Source organism: Kogia breviceps, chromosome 8 (genome assembly GCF_026419965.1).
Source record: "Kogia breviceps isolate mKogBre1 chromosome 8, mKogBre1 haplotype 1, whole genome shotgun sequence".
NCBI lineage: Eukaryota > Metazoa > Chordata > Mammalia > Artiodactyla > Physeteridae > Kogia > Kogia breviceps.
This window is the reverse complement of record NC_081317.1, coordinates 75,693,370-75,708,922: the sequence shown is the minus strand read 5'-3', so window position 1 is coordinate 75,708,922 and position 15,553 is coordinate 75,693,370. Positions and strand designations below refer to the sequence as shown.

At 37.8% G+C, this 15,553-nt stretch overlaps 1 protein-coding gene and 1 long non-coding RNA gene across 3 annotated transcripts in view; one reads left to right on the top strand and one right to left on the bottom strand.

Annotated features, from left to right (window-relative positions):
- The window catches only part of GDA (guanine deaminase), a 128,802-nt gene that overhangs the window by 16,434 nt on the left and 96,815 nt on the right, over positions 1 to 15,553 (bottom strand). The window lies entirely within an intron of this gene.
- Positions 1 to 15,553, top strand: part of LOC131761713 (uncharacterized) — a 122,861-nt gene that overhangs the window by 89,927 nt on the left and 17,381 nt on the right. The gene's annotated exons all lie outside the window — the stretch shown is intronic.

Genomic DNA, 15,553 nt, shown 5'->3' with positions numbered 1-15,553 from the left:
CTTTTAGAATGACCTATATATTCTGGAAAATTGGTGTAATAAATGAGCAATGCTGATGTAGACAGATTTATATTTGTCACTGGCATCATTAGATGAGGAATGAGATTTTTATAGTGATTTAAATAAATCCCTAATCATAATTAAATTGAAATACTACCTTTGACAAGAATGAATATAGAAGTTATTTAATGAGTTTGTGTAAATAAATGTCAAGTAAGTTTACATGTTTTATTAGAGGAAAAGTACATCTATAGCTTATAAAATACACTTTATATTTCAAGGGTTCCTTCTGTCATGTCTAGGAAGACATATATAATTGTTAGTGCCTATATATATTGCAAAGATCAAAAGTAATAGCCTATTAAGTAATAATCCTAGATTGCAGTTTAATTTTATGTTCATCTGTCTTACATGTCTTTAGATAAACTTGTATGATTTTTTTTTTAGAAAATACTTTTCTTTAGCCAGAATAGTATTGCCAGAAGATCATCCAGTTCCTTGACAACTTTTATTCATCTACTTAGTTAGTCCACTTTACTATACAGTAACCATCAATTAGCCTTTCATTTTATCATAGCATCAAACTAAGAAAACAAATACGATTTGGGAATAATGCACATTAAGCTTTGAAATACTTTGTCTACTGATTCTTTATTACCAGAACAAAGAAAATGTTCAGTCTAAAAGCAGAATAAAATGCTATCACTACATGGTATGGAAATATGTAAAGATTGAATATATATTTCAAAATACGTGGGTGAAGAGTGGAAGGAAACAGAAAAACAAAAGCAATGCTGTTAGGATGGTGTGAACATGGAAGGTTTAAATACTTGCAGTTATAAAAACAGATTTTATAAAATATGACAGGAAGTAGTCTTTTCCTCAGTATCTAACCAGAACTATCCATTTAGAGAGAATAAGGATAGATTAGGAAATAATGCTATGTAATTTATTGAGAAAATTTTTCAGACCCATCTTATGTTGCTGACTTATAAGATGACTTAATCATCCTATATTCTTCTGGATGTTGTTAATGAAGTAGCTTCCAACATGGAACAATACTGGGCAGATGAAAGAATGAACCCTGGACCACACAAACGATATTTAGTCAGAACCATATGTGTAAGAGTCAAACTTTTCTTCGAAGAATTTCCAGCATGATACTAACTTCCCGATCCCTGCCCTGCCCAGTAAGCTAAGCCCGGGAGGCTTCTTCTTCCCTCTACAGCACATGTAATGTAGGTAGAATCCCCACTTTATCTGTAACAAGAGGCAGAGTGATAGGGTGGAAAAAGAAACGGTGAACTTCCACATTTTACCGACCTGGTTTTAAACTGTGGATTTGGACTGTTTTTTGCTTTGTTGACCTTTGACTGTTACTCAGTATTTATGACCCTCAATTTTCTCAGAAAATAGAAATAACATCATTTATCTTAACAGTTGCTGAGAAAATCCAGTTAAATAATATAAGTGCTGGGGAATGAGGACCAACAGGTAGAAATTGCATGGGAGAATGGTGGAGGGAAGAAAATGGGTGCTTTTTCTCAGAAAATCTGTTCCCTAACCCCAGGCCACCTCTACTATCATGAAAAAGAGTGGCACTATCACTTCCTTGCCAGAGTCAATATAAGGATATTATTTATTACAAGAAGAAGCTAAGAAAACTGTAATAAGAGTAAAAACTTGAGCAAGAGGGCAATAGAAAAATAAAAGGAAGTAATTTTATATGTGTGTGTTCATCTTATGCGTTCATCCATTTACTGACAGATTTACTAAGCACCTTCTATGTGCCTGATTTATTTAAGCTCTCATAAATGAAAGTTACAGGTTCCACATGAGCTTACTATCTAGTGGAGAAGGAAAAGAGACTTAAACAAATATTAACTATAAACTGTGTTCCATTAGTGATAAAGAAAATGGAGGTAGAAAGCCCATTTATTTACTTATTTTCAAATATGTAAATAAATTTTATTTTCTAGAGTAATTCTTTTTTTTTCTTCAACATCTTTACTGGAGTATAATTGGTATACAATGTTGTATTAGTTTCTGCTGTACAACAAAGTAAATCAGCTATATGCACACACATATCCCCATATCCCCTCCCTCTTAAGCCTCCCTCCCACCCTCCTTATCCCGCCGCTCCAGGTGGTCACAAAGCACTGAGCTGATCTCCCTATGCCATGCAGCTGCTTCCCACTAGCTATCTATTTTACCCTTGGTAGTGTATATATATCAGTGCTACTCTCTCACTTTGTCCCAGCTTACCCCTTCCCCCTCCACATGTCCTCAAGTCCATTCTCTACATCTGCGTCTTTATTCCTGTCCTGCCCCTAGGTTCTTCAGAACCATTTTTTTCCCTTAGATTCCATATATGTGTTAGCATACGGTATTTGTTTTTCTCTTTCTGACTTCACACTGTATGACAGACTCTAGGACCATCCACCTCACTACAAATAACTCAATTTCATTTCTTTCTATGGCTGAGTAATATTCCATTGTATATATGTGCCATATCTTCTTTATCCGTTCATCTGTCGACGGACACTTAGGTTGCTTCCATGTCCTGGCTATTGTAAATAGTGCTGCAGTGAACATTGTGGTACATGACTCTTTTTGAATTATGGTTTTCTCAGGGTATATGCCCAATAGTGGGATTGCTGGGTCATACGGTAGTTCTATTTTTAGTTTTTTAAGGAACCTCCATACTGTTCTCCATAGTGGTGGCTGTATCAATTTACATTCCCACCAACAGTGTAAGAGGGTTTACTTTTCTCCACACCTTCTCCAGCATTTATGGTTTGTAGATTTTTTTGATGATGTCCATTCTGACAACCGTGAGGTGATACCTCATTGTGGTTTTGATTTGCATTTCTTTAATGATTAGTGATGTTGAGCATCCTTTCATGTGTTTGTTGGCAGTCTATATATCTTCTTTGGAGAAATGTCTGTTTAGGTCTTCTGCCCATTTTTGGATTAAGTTGTTTTTTTTTTTTTTTTTTTTTTGATATTGAGCTGCATGAGCTGCTTGTATATTCTGGAGATTAATCCCTTGTCAGTTGCTTCATTGGCAAATATTTTCTCCCATTTTGAGGGTTGTCTTTTCATCTGGTTGATGGTTTCCTTTGCTGTACAGAAGCTTTTAAGTTTCATTAGGTCCCATTTGTTTATTTTTGTTTTTATTTCCATTTCTATAGGAAGTGGGTCAAAAAGGATCTTGCTGTGATTTATGTCATAGCGTGTTCTGCCTGTTTTCCTCTAAGAGTTTTATACTGTCTGGCCTTACATTTAGGTCGTTCATCCATTTTGAGTTTATTTTTGTGTATAGTGTTAGGAAGTGTTCTAATTTCCTTCTTTTACATGTAGCTGTCCACTTTTCCCAGCACCACTTATTGAAGAGACCATCTTTTCTCCATTGTATATTCTCCTTTATCAAAGATAAGGTGACCACATGTGTGTGGATTTATCTTTCTATCCTGTTCCATTGATTTATATTTCTGTTTTTGTGCCAGTACCATACTGTCTTGATTACTGTAGCTTTGTAGTATAGTCTGAAGTCAGGGAGCCTGATTCCTCCAGCTCTGTTTTTCCTTCTCAAGATTGCTTTGGCTATTTGGGGTTTTTTGTGTTTCCATACAAATTGTGACATTTTTTTGTTCTAGTTCTGTGAAAAATGCCATTGGTAATTTGATAGGGATTGCATTGAATCTGTAGATTGCTTTGGGTACTATAGTCATTTTCACAATGTTGATCCTTGCAATCCAAGAACTTGGTATATCTCTCCATCTGTTTGTATCAGCTTTAATTTCTTTCATCGGTGTCTTATAGTTTTCTTCATACGGGTCTTCTGTCTGCCTAGGTAGGTTTATTCCTAGGTATTTTATTCTTTTTGTTGCAATGGTAAATGGGAGTGTTTTCTTAATTTCTTTTTCAGTTTTCATCATTAGTGTATAGGAATGCAAGCGATTTCTGTGCATTAATTTTGTATCCTGCTACTTTACCAAATTCATTGATTAGCTCTAGTAGTTTTCTGGTGGCATCTTTAGGATTCTCTCATGTGTCATGTCATCTGCAAACAGTGAGAGTTTTACTTCTTCTGTTCTGATTTGGATTCCTTTTATTTCTTTTTCTTCTCTGATTGCTGTGGCTAAAACTTCCAAAACTATGTTGAATAATAATGATAAGAGTAGTCAACCTTGTCTTGTTCCTTATCTTAGTGGACATGGTTTCAGTTTTTCACCATTGAGAATGATGTTGTCTGTGGGTTTGTCATATATGGCCTTTATTATGTTGAGGTAATATGCCCCTCTATGCCTAGTTTCTGGAGGGTTTTTTATCATAAACAGGTGTTGAATTTTGTCAAAAACTTTTTCTGCACCTATTGAGATGATCATGTGGTTTTTGCTCTTCAGTTTGTTAATATGGTGCATTACATTAATTGATTTGCGTATATTGAAGAATCCTTGCAATCCTGGGATAAACCCCACTTGTTCATGGTGTATGATCCTTTTAATTCGCTGCTGGATTCTATTTGCTAGTATTTTGTTGAGGATTTTTGCATCTATGTTCATCAGTGATATTGGCCTGTAGTTTTCTTTCTTTGTGACGTCTTTGTCCGGTTTTGTATCAGGGTGATGGTGGCCTCATAGAATGAGTTTGGGAGTGTTCCTCCCTCTGCTATCTTTTGGAAGAGTTTGAGAATGATAGGTGTTAGCTCTTCTCTAAATGTTAGATAGAATTCGCCTGTGAAGCCATCTGGTCCTGGGTTTTTGTTTGTTGGAAGATTTTTAATCACAGTTTCAATTTCAGTGCTTGTGATTGGTCTGTTTATATTTTCTATTTCTTCCTGGTTCAGTCTCGGAAAGTTGTGCTTTTCTAAGAAACTGGCCACTTCTTCCAGGTTGTCCACTTTATTGGCATAGAGTTCCTTGTAGTAATCTCATGATCTTTTGTATTTCTGCAGTGTCAGGTGTTACTTCTGCTTTTTCATTTCTAATTCTGTTGATTTGAGTCTACTCCCTTTTTTTTATTGATGAGTATGACTAATGGTTTATCAATTTTGTTTATCTTCTCAAAGAACCAGCTTTAGTTTCTGATATTTGCTACTGTTTCCTTCTTTTTCATTTATTTCTGATATGATCTTTATGATTTTTTTCCTTCTGCTAACTTTGGGTTTTCTTTTGTTCTTCTTTCTCTAACTGCTTTAGGTGTAAGGTTAGGTTGTTTATTTGAGATATTTCTTGTCTCTTAAGGTAAAAATATATTGCTAAATACTTCCCTCTTAGAACTGCTTTTGCTGCATCCCATAGGTTTGGGTCGTCGTGTTTTCATTGTCATTTGTTTCTACGTATTTTTTTATTTCCTCTTTGATTTCTTCAGTGAAATCTTGGTTATTAAGTAGTGTGTTGTGTAGCCTCCATGTGTTTGTATCTCTTAAGATTTTGTCCTGTAATTGATATCTAGTCTCATAGCATTGTGGTCGGAAAAGATACTTTATACGATTTCAATTTTCTTAAATTTACCAAGGCTTGATTTGAGACCCAAGGTATGATCTATCCTAGAGAATGTTCCATGAGCACTTGAGAAGAAAGTGTATTCTGTTATTTTGGGATGGAATGTCCTATACATATTAATTAAGTCCATCTTGTTTAATGTATCATTAAAAGCTTGTGTTTCCTTATTTATTTTTGTCTTGGATGATCTGTTCATTGGTGAAAGTGGGGTGTTAAAGTCCCCAACTATGTTTGTGTTACTGTCAATTTCCCCTTTTATGGCTGGTAGCATTTGCTTTATGTATTGAGGTGCTATGTTGGGTGCATAAATATTTACAATTGTTATATCTTCTTCTTGTATTGATCTTTTGGTCATTATATAGTGTGTTTCTTTGTCTCTTGTAATAGTCTTTATTTTGAAGTTTGTTTTGTCTGATATGAGAATTGCTACTTCAGTTTTCTTTTGATTTCCATTTGCATGGAATATCTTTTTCCGTCCCCTCATTTGCAGTGTGTATGTGTCCTTAGGTCTGAAGTGGGTCTCTTTTAGACTGCATATATATGGGTCTTGTTTTTGTACCCATTCAGCCAGTCTGTATCTTTTGGTTGGAGCACTTAATCCATTTACATTTATGGTAATTATCAATATGTATGTTCCTATTACCACTTTCTTAATGGTTTTGGGTTTGTTTTTATAGGTCTTTTCCTTCCCTTGTGTTTCCTGCCTAGAGAAGTTCCTTTAGCATTTGTTGTAAAGCTGGTTTGGTGGTGCTGAATTCTCTTAGCTTTTGCTTGTCTGTAAAGCTTTTAATTTCTCTGTCAAATCTGAAGGAAATCCTTTCTGGGTAATATTGGTTGTAGGTTTTTTCCCTTTCATCACTTTAAATATGTGCTGCCACTCCCTTCTGGCTTGCAGAGTTTCTGCTGGAAAATCAGCTGTTAACCTTATAGGGATTCCCTTGTATGTAAGTTGTTGTTTTTTCCTTGCTGCTTTTAATATTTTTTCTTTGTATTTAATTTTTGATAGTTTGATTAATATGTGTCTTGGCATGTTTCTCCTTGGACTTATCCTGTATGGGACTCTCTGCACTTCCTGGAGTTGACTATTTCTTTTCCCATATTAGAGAAGTTTTCAAGTATAATCTTTTCATATATTTTCTCAGTCCCTTACTTCTTCTCCTCTTTTTCTGGGACACCTAGAATTCAAATGTTGGTGCATTTAGTGTGGTCCCAGAGGTCTCTGAGACTGTCCACAATTATTTTCATTCTTTTTTCTTTATTCTGCTCTGTGGTAGTTACTTCCACTATTTTATCTTCCAGGTCACTTATCTGTTTCTCTTCCTCTGTTATTCTGCTATTGATTCCTTCTAGAGAATTTTTAATTTCGTTTATTGTGTTGTTCATCACAACACAATGTTTGTTTGTTCTTTAGTTCTTTTAGGTTCTTGTTAAACGTTTCTTGTATTTTCTCCATTTTATTTGCAAGATTTTGCATCATCTTTACTATCATTACTCTGAATTCTTTTTCAGGTAGACTGCCTGTTTCCTCTTCATTTGTTTGTTCTCATGGGTTTCTACTTTGCTCCTTCATCTTCTGTGTATTTGTCTTCTCATTTTGCTTAACTGTGTTTGGGGTCTTCTTTTCACAGGCTGCAAGTTCATAGTTCCCATCTTTTTTGGTGTCTGGACCCAGTTGGTAAGGTTGGTTCGGTTGGTTGTGTATGCTTCCTGCTGGAGGGGACTGGTGCCTGTGTTCCAGTTGATGAGGCTGGATCTTGTCTTTCTGGTGGGCAGGACTGCGTTCGGTGTTGTGTTTGGGGATGTCTGTGACCTTATTATGATTTTAGGCAGCCTCTATGCTAATGGGTGGGGTTGTGTTCCTGTCTTACTGTTGTTTTGCATGGAGTGTCCAGCACTGGAGCTTGCTGGTTGTTGAGTGGAGCTGGGTCTTAACATTGAGACGGAGCTCTGGGAGAACTCTCATCGATTGATATTACGTGGAGCTGTGAGACCTCTGGTGGTCTGGCCGGAGCACCATGAGCCTGTTAGGCACACGGCTCAGAAGAAAAGTGAGAAAATAGAAAGAGAGAGAGAGAAAAAAAAGAGGGGGAGGGGGGAGAGAGGGAGAGAGGGAGGAGAAGAAAAGCAAAGCAAAGAAAGTTATTAAAATTAAAATATATTAAAATTTTAAAAGTTTTAACATAATAAAAAAGAGCAACCAAGCCAATAAACAAATCCACCAATGATAACAAGCACTGAAAATTATTCTAAGATAAACATAAAAATCAGAGATTAGTCTTACTCATACAGCAAACCCCAAGTCTACAGTTGCTCCCAAAGTCCACCGCCTCAGTTTTGGGATGATTCGTTGTCTATTCTGGCATTCCTCAGGTTCTGGGTACATCAAGTTGACTGTGGAGATTTAATCCGCTGCTCCTGAGGCTGCTGGGAGAGATTTTCCTTTCTCTTGTTTGTCCAGGTTTGGATTTGGCCCTGCCTCTGCATGTATGTCACCCTCTGGCATCTGTTCTTCACCCAGACAGGAGGGTGTTAAAGGAGCAGCTCATTGGGGGGCTCTGGCTCACTCAGGCCGGGGGGCGGGAGGGGTACAGAATGTGGGGCAAGCCTGTGGCGGCAGCGGCCAGTGTGACGTTGCAACAGCCTGAGGCGTGCCGTGCGTTCTCCTGGGGAAGTTGTCCCTGGATCACAGGAACCTGGCAGTGGCAGGCTCCACAGACTCCCAGGAGGAGGTGTGGACAGTGACCTGTGCTTGCACACAGGATTCCTGGTGGCGGCAGCAGCAGCCTTAGCATTTCACGCCCATCACTGGTGTCCATGCTGATAGCCGCAGCTCGCACCCAACTCTGGAGCTCATTTAGGGGGTGCTCTGCCTTCTGTGGGCAGACAGGGAAGGAATCCCCTCTTCTCACACACCCCAAAACAATGGTCTCTTGCCTTTTAGGCAGATCCAGACATTTTCCCTGACTCCCTCCCAGCTAGCTGTGTCGCACTAGCACCCTCAGGCTGTGTTCACGCAGCCAACCCCAGTCCTCTCCCTGGGTCTGACCTCCAAAGCCCAAGCCCCACCCACCCCAGCGGGTGAGCAGACAAGCCCTTGTGCTGGTGAGTGCTGGTCGGCACTTATCCTCTGTGTGGGAATCTCTCCGCTTTGCCCTCTGCACCCTGTTGCTGCGCTCTCCTCCGTGGCTCCAAAGCTTCCCCCCCACCCACCCTCCCCCCGTCTCCTTCAGTGAAGGGGCTTCCTAGTGTGTGGAAACTTTTCCTCCTTCACAGCTCCCTCCCAGAGGTGCAGGTCCTATCCCTATTCTTTTGTCTCTATGTTTTGTTTTTTCTTTTGCCCTACCCAGGTACATGGGGAGTTTCTTGTCTTTTGGGAAGTCTGAGGTCTTCTGCCAGCGTTCAGTAGGTGTTCTTAGGGGTTGTTCCACATGTAGATACATTTTTGATGTATTTGTGGAGAGGAAAGTGATATCCACATCTTACTCCTCCACCATCTTGAAGGTCCTCCAGAAAGTCCATTTAGACAGGATAGTTAGAGAAGACCTTGTTAAGTCAGTGACATTTAAACCTGGACAAAAACGAGAACTCAGCCATGTTCAGAGAGACATAAAGGGTATTCCAGGCTGAGAAACAGAAGGCACAAAGGTCTTTTGGCAGAAGGGAGTGTGATTCATGGAGGGGATTAAAAGATAGCACTGTAGGGAGGAGAGAGTAGTTCGAGGTGAGGCTGGGAGATGGAGAGGTGTCACAGAATGCAGAACTTTGTGGCCTCGTAAAGAGGTTTGCATATTCAAAATCCCACTGAAGGTGGTAATCAGGAGGAAGTGAAATAGTCATATTTTCATTGCAATACTTTTGAAGAGAGGAGACTGGATTAGAAGGGCCCAGGATGAATATGAGACTGATTAGGAAGCTAATGCAGGAGTTCAGAAAGTAATGGCAGCTTGCATCAGGTGGTGGTAGCTGATATGGGAAAAGAGGATGGATTCAGGAGATAATAAGAAGTCATGAGGCTGGATATTGTACTGGCTTACATATGGGGAAGAGGTGAGGGTGAAGGTCCCCAAAACAATGCCCAAGGTTCTACTTTGAGAAATTGAATTCTCTGAGAAGGAGAGGCATTTAAGAGAACCAGGCTTAAATGTGTTTGAGGGTATAATGAAGTTTGGGGATTCTATGAGGAGGGGTCAAAGATAAAGGAGAAAGTAAGCAATTGAAAATACAGGTTTGGAATTCAAAGAGGAATCTGGGCTGGATATAAAAATCTGAGTCATCTGCATATATGTAATCATGTAAAGCCATGGTTGCAGATGATAACTCCTAAGAAGAAAGTGAAAAGAGGAGAGAGCTTAGGACTGAGCCTTGAGGAAAGCTTTTGAATAGCCAGGAAGAGAAGGGGCCTTTAGAGAAGATGAAGAAGGGCAGGCAAGAGAGGAAGAAGAGAACCTAAAACAGTGTGGTTTCACTGAATCCAAGGTAAGATTGTTGGGACAAGGAGAAGTCCAGTGTGTTAAGGACAGACTGGTGTCCTTTGTAGTTGGCAGCAAAAGAGATCACAGTGGTAACAGCTCAGGGGAGAAAGGACAAGATTCGTTACTATGGAGGGTGGTAAGAAGCCAGGCTGAAGTGGGTGGAGGAATGAAAGAATGCCTAGGAAGTGGTAGCAGTGTGGGTACCCACTCATCAAAGAGGTTTTGCTGTGAAGGGGAATAGAGAGGTGGGGCAGGAGCCAAAGAGGATGGCTAATTAAGAGAGAGGTTTTCTTCATGTCTTTGCTTAAAAGATCAGGAGACACTAGAGAATGTTTGTATCCTGAAGGAATGATCCAGTAGGGAGGAGATAACAATTTTGCAGGAGAGTTAGTGACCAGTGGAATTGATTTATTGAGATCATGGGAGAGGAGAAAGTACAGAACACACCTCAGAGTATTTTAGTTTTTGTCTTAGATTTGAAGAGAAATTTTTTCAGCTATAGCAAGAAAAAGAAGAGAAAATGGAAGCAGATGGAGGAAGGTATGTAAATTTGGTGGTGGGGAACATGTAGGTAGGGCTTTCTGATTGTTTCTATTTTTCTCAAAGACTTATGAGATAAGGCCATTAGCTGGAAGTGAGGAGGGTATGATTTGGGATTAAAGTTTAGGAAGAAATGAGATAAGTCTGTCTTGGAATATGGGGACATATTAGAGGAACATAATTGTCTATTTGGGTAGGGCTAAGGGCCACTTAGGATTTGACAGCAACATTTAAAATGAAGCCACTAGAAAATTTTTTTCCAGCAACATCCAGCTGCTCAGCTGTAAACACTGAGAAGGGAATAGTTGAGACAACTAAGGGGGTTGTGCTTTTCGAAAGTGAATACAAAGAAAACAAGAGGGACATAAGAAACAAACGAGGAACTTCCAAGGGAATGATTATAGTGAGTACTCTGGCATCTAAGATATGTAAATTAGGAAGGGAATAATGGATTGTGAAAAAGCATGTAAACATTGGGTTGGAGTCTACAAGTTCATCAAAGAATGTTGCTTTGGGATTAACTGAAGTAAGTTAGAAGGATAGGAATTTGTCCCTAGAAAGTGGAATCCTGGCTCCATATATGTTGTTTTGATGAATTTGTTGGTCTTGTTGATATAAACTTGTTCCATTTTTTTTTTTCAGGTTACTGGGGTTTTTTTGTAATTTGTTATGTCCTTTTTTTTCTGAGACAAAGAATTTTATACTTATAATTTTGCTCCCACTTGCCAAATCCTCTCAACCTTACATATAAACCACAACTTCTCAGTTTCTGTTAAGAAAATCAGAAAGTAGAATAATTTTTAGTACTTGGAAGGTTCTTCTTGCAGCCCATATATTATTTTAAATTTTTATGATAAAATATTGAAGATGTTCAAATGATATAGGGAAAATACCAAAACGGAAGGACCTGACATGCAGTTTCAAAGATAGCATCATACATACACACTACTATATATAACATAGATAACTAATAAGGACCTACTGTATAGCAAAGGGAACTCTACTCAATTTTCTAATAGCCTATATGGGAAAAGAATCTGAAAAAGTGGATATATGTATATGTATAACTGATTCACTTTGCTGTACACCTGAAAACAGCACAACATTGTAAATCAACTATACTCCAATAAAAAATTTTTTGTTAAAAGCATCATATATTCAGATCCCAGGAACCCCTGCCCAAATAGAGGGAAACACCTTCTTGATTTATGTTGCCATTTTGATTTATTTAAATGTTTTGTTGTTGTTGTTTATTAAGACTTTGTTTTTAGAGCAGTTTGACTCATAGTCTGATAGTTTTTTAAAAGGATATTACTTTTAACATTGTGTGTATTCTCTCTTGAAATACATTGAGTTTTACTATCATTTTTTAAACTCCTTTACAATTTTTTTCTTATTCCTGTTTTAAATGATTTTAGCCTTCCCTGACATCCTGTTGTACCATTACTCCTCTATACCATGACCCTTCATTTTGCCTCATCACTCATTGAATTATAAAGATTTTCAACTAATGTCTTCAGAGGGTTCATGGGGAGAATATTTTCCAAACCTTTGTACATCTGAGAATTTTGTTGCCTTCACACATGAGGGAGAATGTGGTCCAGTATAATATTTTTGAATAACAACCACTTTGTCTCCAAAATCCTGTTCTTGATATTCTGTGGGCCAACAAAAACAACTGCAACCAAATTGGTTTTTGTTTTATTGATAACTGACTTTTCCCCCTGCCTCAATGTTTTACAAGTTTTTTTCTTTTTCTTTATAATTCAAATATTTTGCCATAATGAGTTCAATTATGGTTTAGCCTAGAACAGGGTAAGTTCTTGCAATATGATACTTGGTTCTTTCTTAACCTCAGAAAAGATTTATCCTTCAGAGCTCTTATTATTGCTTCTGTTCCATTAGTTCTGGAACCTTGGTCAGGAAAATCCCGTGTGCTGGTGCTATGCTCTCTGCCCTCCATGTGGATCATGCTCAAACACCTCCTTTGATCTTTGGTCAACTTTGTTCTCCACACCACTGATTTAATTTTCTGCAACAATAATTCTACATCTCATAGCTTTCTATATGGCTTGTTTCTTGTTTTTTAACTGAAGGATAATTAAGATATCATAAAATGCACAGAACTTGTGTTCAGTTTGATGAATGTTAACAATTGTATAGAGGCATTTAACTACCTTTCAAGAAAACAAGATATTAAACATTTCCATGCAAGGTCCCTTATGGCCCTTTCCAGTGAATTCCCCTCCCCACACCCACCCCCAAGCCTTGGCAACCACTTTCCGATTTCTGTCAATGTAGGTTAGCTCTGTTGATCCCTGGATTTCATATGTAGGGAACAAACCATACAGTTGTGTGCTCTTTTGTGCCTGGCTTTTTTCACTTAACAAAATTAATTTTAAATAAATTAATTTTAAAAATTATTTTATTGAAGTATAGTTGATTTACAATGTGTTAACTTCTGCTATACAGCAAAGTAATTCAGTTGACATATATATTGTTTTTCATATTCTTTTCTATTATGGTTTATCACAGGATATTGAATAGAGTTCCCTGTGCTATACACTACAACCTTGTTGTTTATCCATTCTAAATAACCCCAAACTCCCAGTCCATCCCTCTCCCTCCCGCCCTCCTCAGCAACCACAAGTCTGTTCTCTATGTCTGTGAGTCTTTTTGTTTTGTAGATAGGTTCATTTGTATCATATTTTAGATTCCACACATAAGTGATATCATATGGTATTTGTTTTTCTCCTTCTGACTTTCTTCACTTGGTATGATAATCTCTAGGTAATGCCAAATGGCATTATTTCAGTCTTTTTTATGGCTGAATTGTATTCCATTGTATATATGTACCACATTTTCTTTATCCATTCATCTGTCGATGGACTTTTAGGTTGCTTCCATGTCTTGGCTATTGTAAACAGCGCTGATATGAACATAGGGGTGCATGTATCTTTTCGAATTATAGTTTTACCTGGATATATGCCCAGGAGTGGGACTGCTGGATCATATGGCAACTCTATTTTTAGTTTTTTGAGAAACCTCCATACTGTTCTCCATAGTGGCTGCACTTTACAACCCTACCAATAGTGAAGGAAGGTTCCCTTTTCTCCACACCCTCTCCAGCATTTGTTGTTTGTATATGTTCTGATGACGCCCATTCTAACTGGTGTGAGGTGGTACCTCATTGTAGTTTTTTTTTTTTAACATCTTTATTTGAGTATAACCATTTTACAATAGTGTGTTAGTTTCTCCTTTACAACAAAGTGAATCAGTTATACTTATACATATGTTCCCATATCTCTTCCCTCTTGCATCACCCTCCCTCCCACCCTCCCTATCCCACCCCTCTAGGTGGTCACAAAGCACAGAGGCGAACTCCCTGTGCTATGCTGCAGCTTCCCACTAGCTATCTAAGTTACATTTGGTAGTGTGTATATGTCCCTGCCACTCTCTCACATCATCACAGCTTACCCTTCCCCCTCCCCATATCCTCAAGTCCATGCTCTAGTAGGTCTGTGTTTTATTCCCGTCCTACCACTAATCTCTTCATGACATTTTTTTTCTTAGATTCCATATATATATATATGTGTTAGCATACGGTATTTGTTTTTCTCCTTCTGACTTACTTCACTCTGTATGACAGACTCCAGGTCTATCCACCTCATCACAAATAATTCAGTTTCATTTATTTTTATGGCTGAGTAATATTCCATTGTATATATATGCCACATCTTCTTTATCCATTCATCTGTTGATGGACACTTAGGTTGCTTCCATGTCCTGGCTATCGTAAATAGAGCTGCAATAAACATTTTGGTACATGACTCTTTTTGAATTATGGTTTTCTCAGGGTATATGCCCAGTAGTGGCATTGCTGGGTCATATGGTAGTTCTATTTGTAGTTTTTTAAGGAACCTCCATACTGTCTCATTGTAGTTTTGATTTGCATTTCTCTAATAATTAGTGATGTTGAGTATCTTTTCATGTGCCTGTTGGTCATCTGTATGTCTTCTTTGGAGAAATGTCTATTAAGGTCTTCTGCCCATTTTTTAATTGGGTTGTTTGTTTTTTTGTGTGTGTTGTTGAGTTGTATGAGCTGTTTATATATTTTGGAAATTAAGCCCTTGTTGGTAGTATAATTTGCAAATGTTTTCTCCCAGTCCACAGGTTGTCTTTTCATTGTGTTGATGGTTTCCATTGCTGTACAAAAGCTTGTAAGTTTGATTAGGCCCCATTTGTTTATTTTTGCTTTTATTTTTATTTTGCTTTTATTCCTATTGACTTGCTTTTATTTTTATTGGCCTTGTTTTTATTTCTATTAACATTTGCTTTCTATTTCTATTGACTGACCTAAGAAAACATTGGTACAACTTATGTCAGATAATGTTTTGCCTATGTTCTCTCTAGAAGTTTTATGGTGTCATGTCTTATATTTAAGTCTTTAAGCCATTTTGAGTTTATTTTTGTGTATGGTGTAAGAGTGTGATCTAACTTCTCTGGGTTACATGTGGCTGTCCAACTTTCCCAATACTACTTGGTTAAGACTGTATTTTTTCCATTGTATATTCTTGCCCCCTCTGTCAAAGATTAATTGACTGCAGGTGTGTGGGTTTATTTCTGTGCTCTCTTTTCTGTTCCACTGATACATATGTCTCTTTGCAGCAATACCATGCTGTTTTGATTACTGTAACTTTGTAGTATTGTCTGAAGTCTGGGAGGGTTATGCCTCCTCTTTTGTTCTTCCTCAGGATTGCTTTGGCAATTCTGGGTCTTTTATCGTTCCATATAAATTTCAGGATTATTTGTTTTAGTTATGTGAAAAATGTCATGGGTAATTTGATATGGATCACATCAAATCTGTAGATTGCTTTGGGTAGTATGGCATTTTAACAATATTAATTCTTCCAATCCAAGAGCATGGGATATCTTTCCATTTCTTTGAATCATCTTCAGTTTCCTTTATTAATGTTTTATCATTCTCAGCATGTAAGTCTTTCACCTTCTTGGTCAGGTTTATTCCTAAGT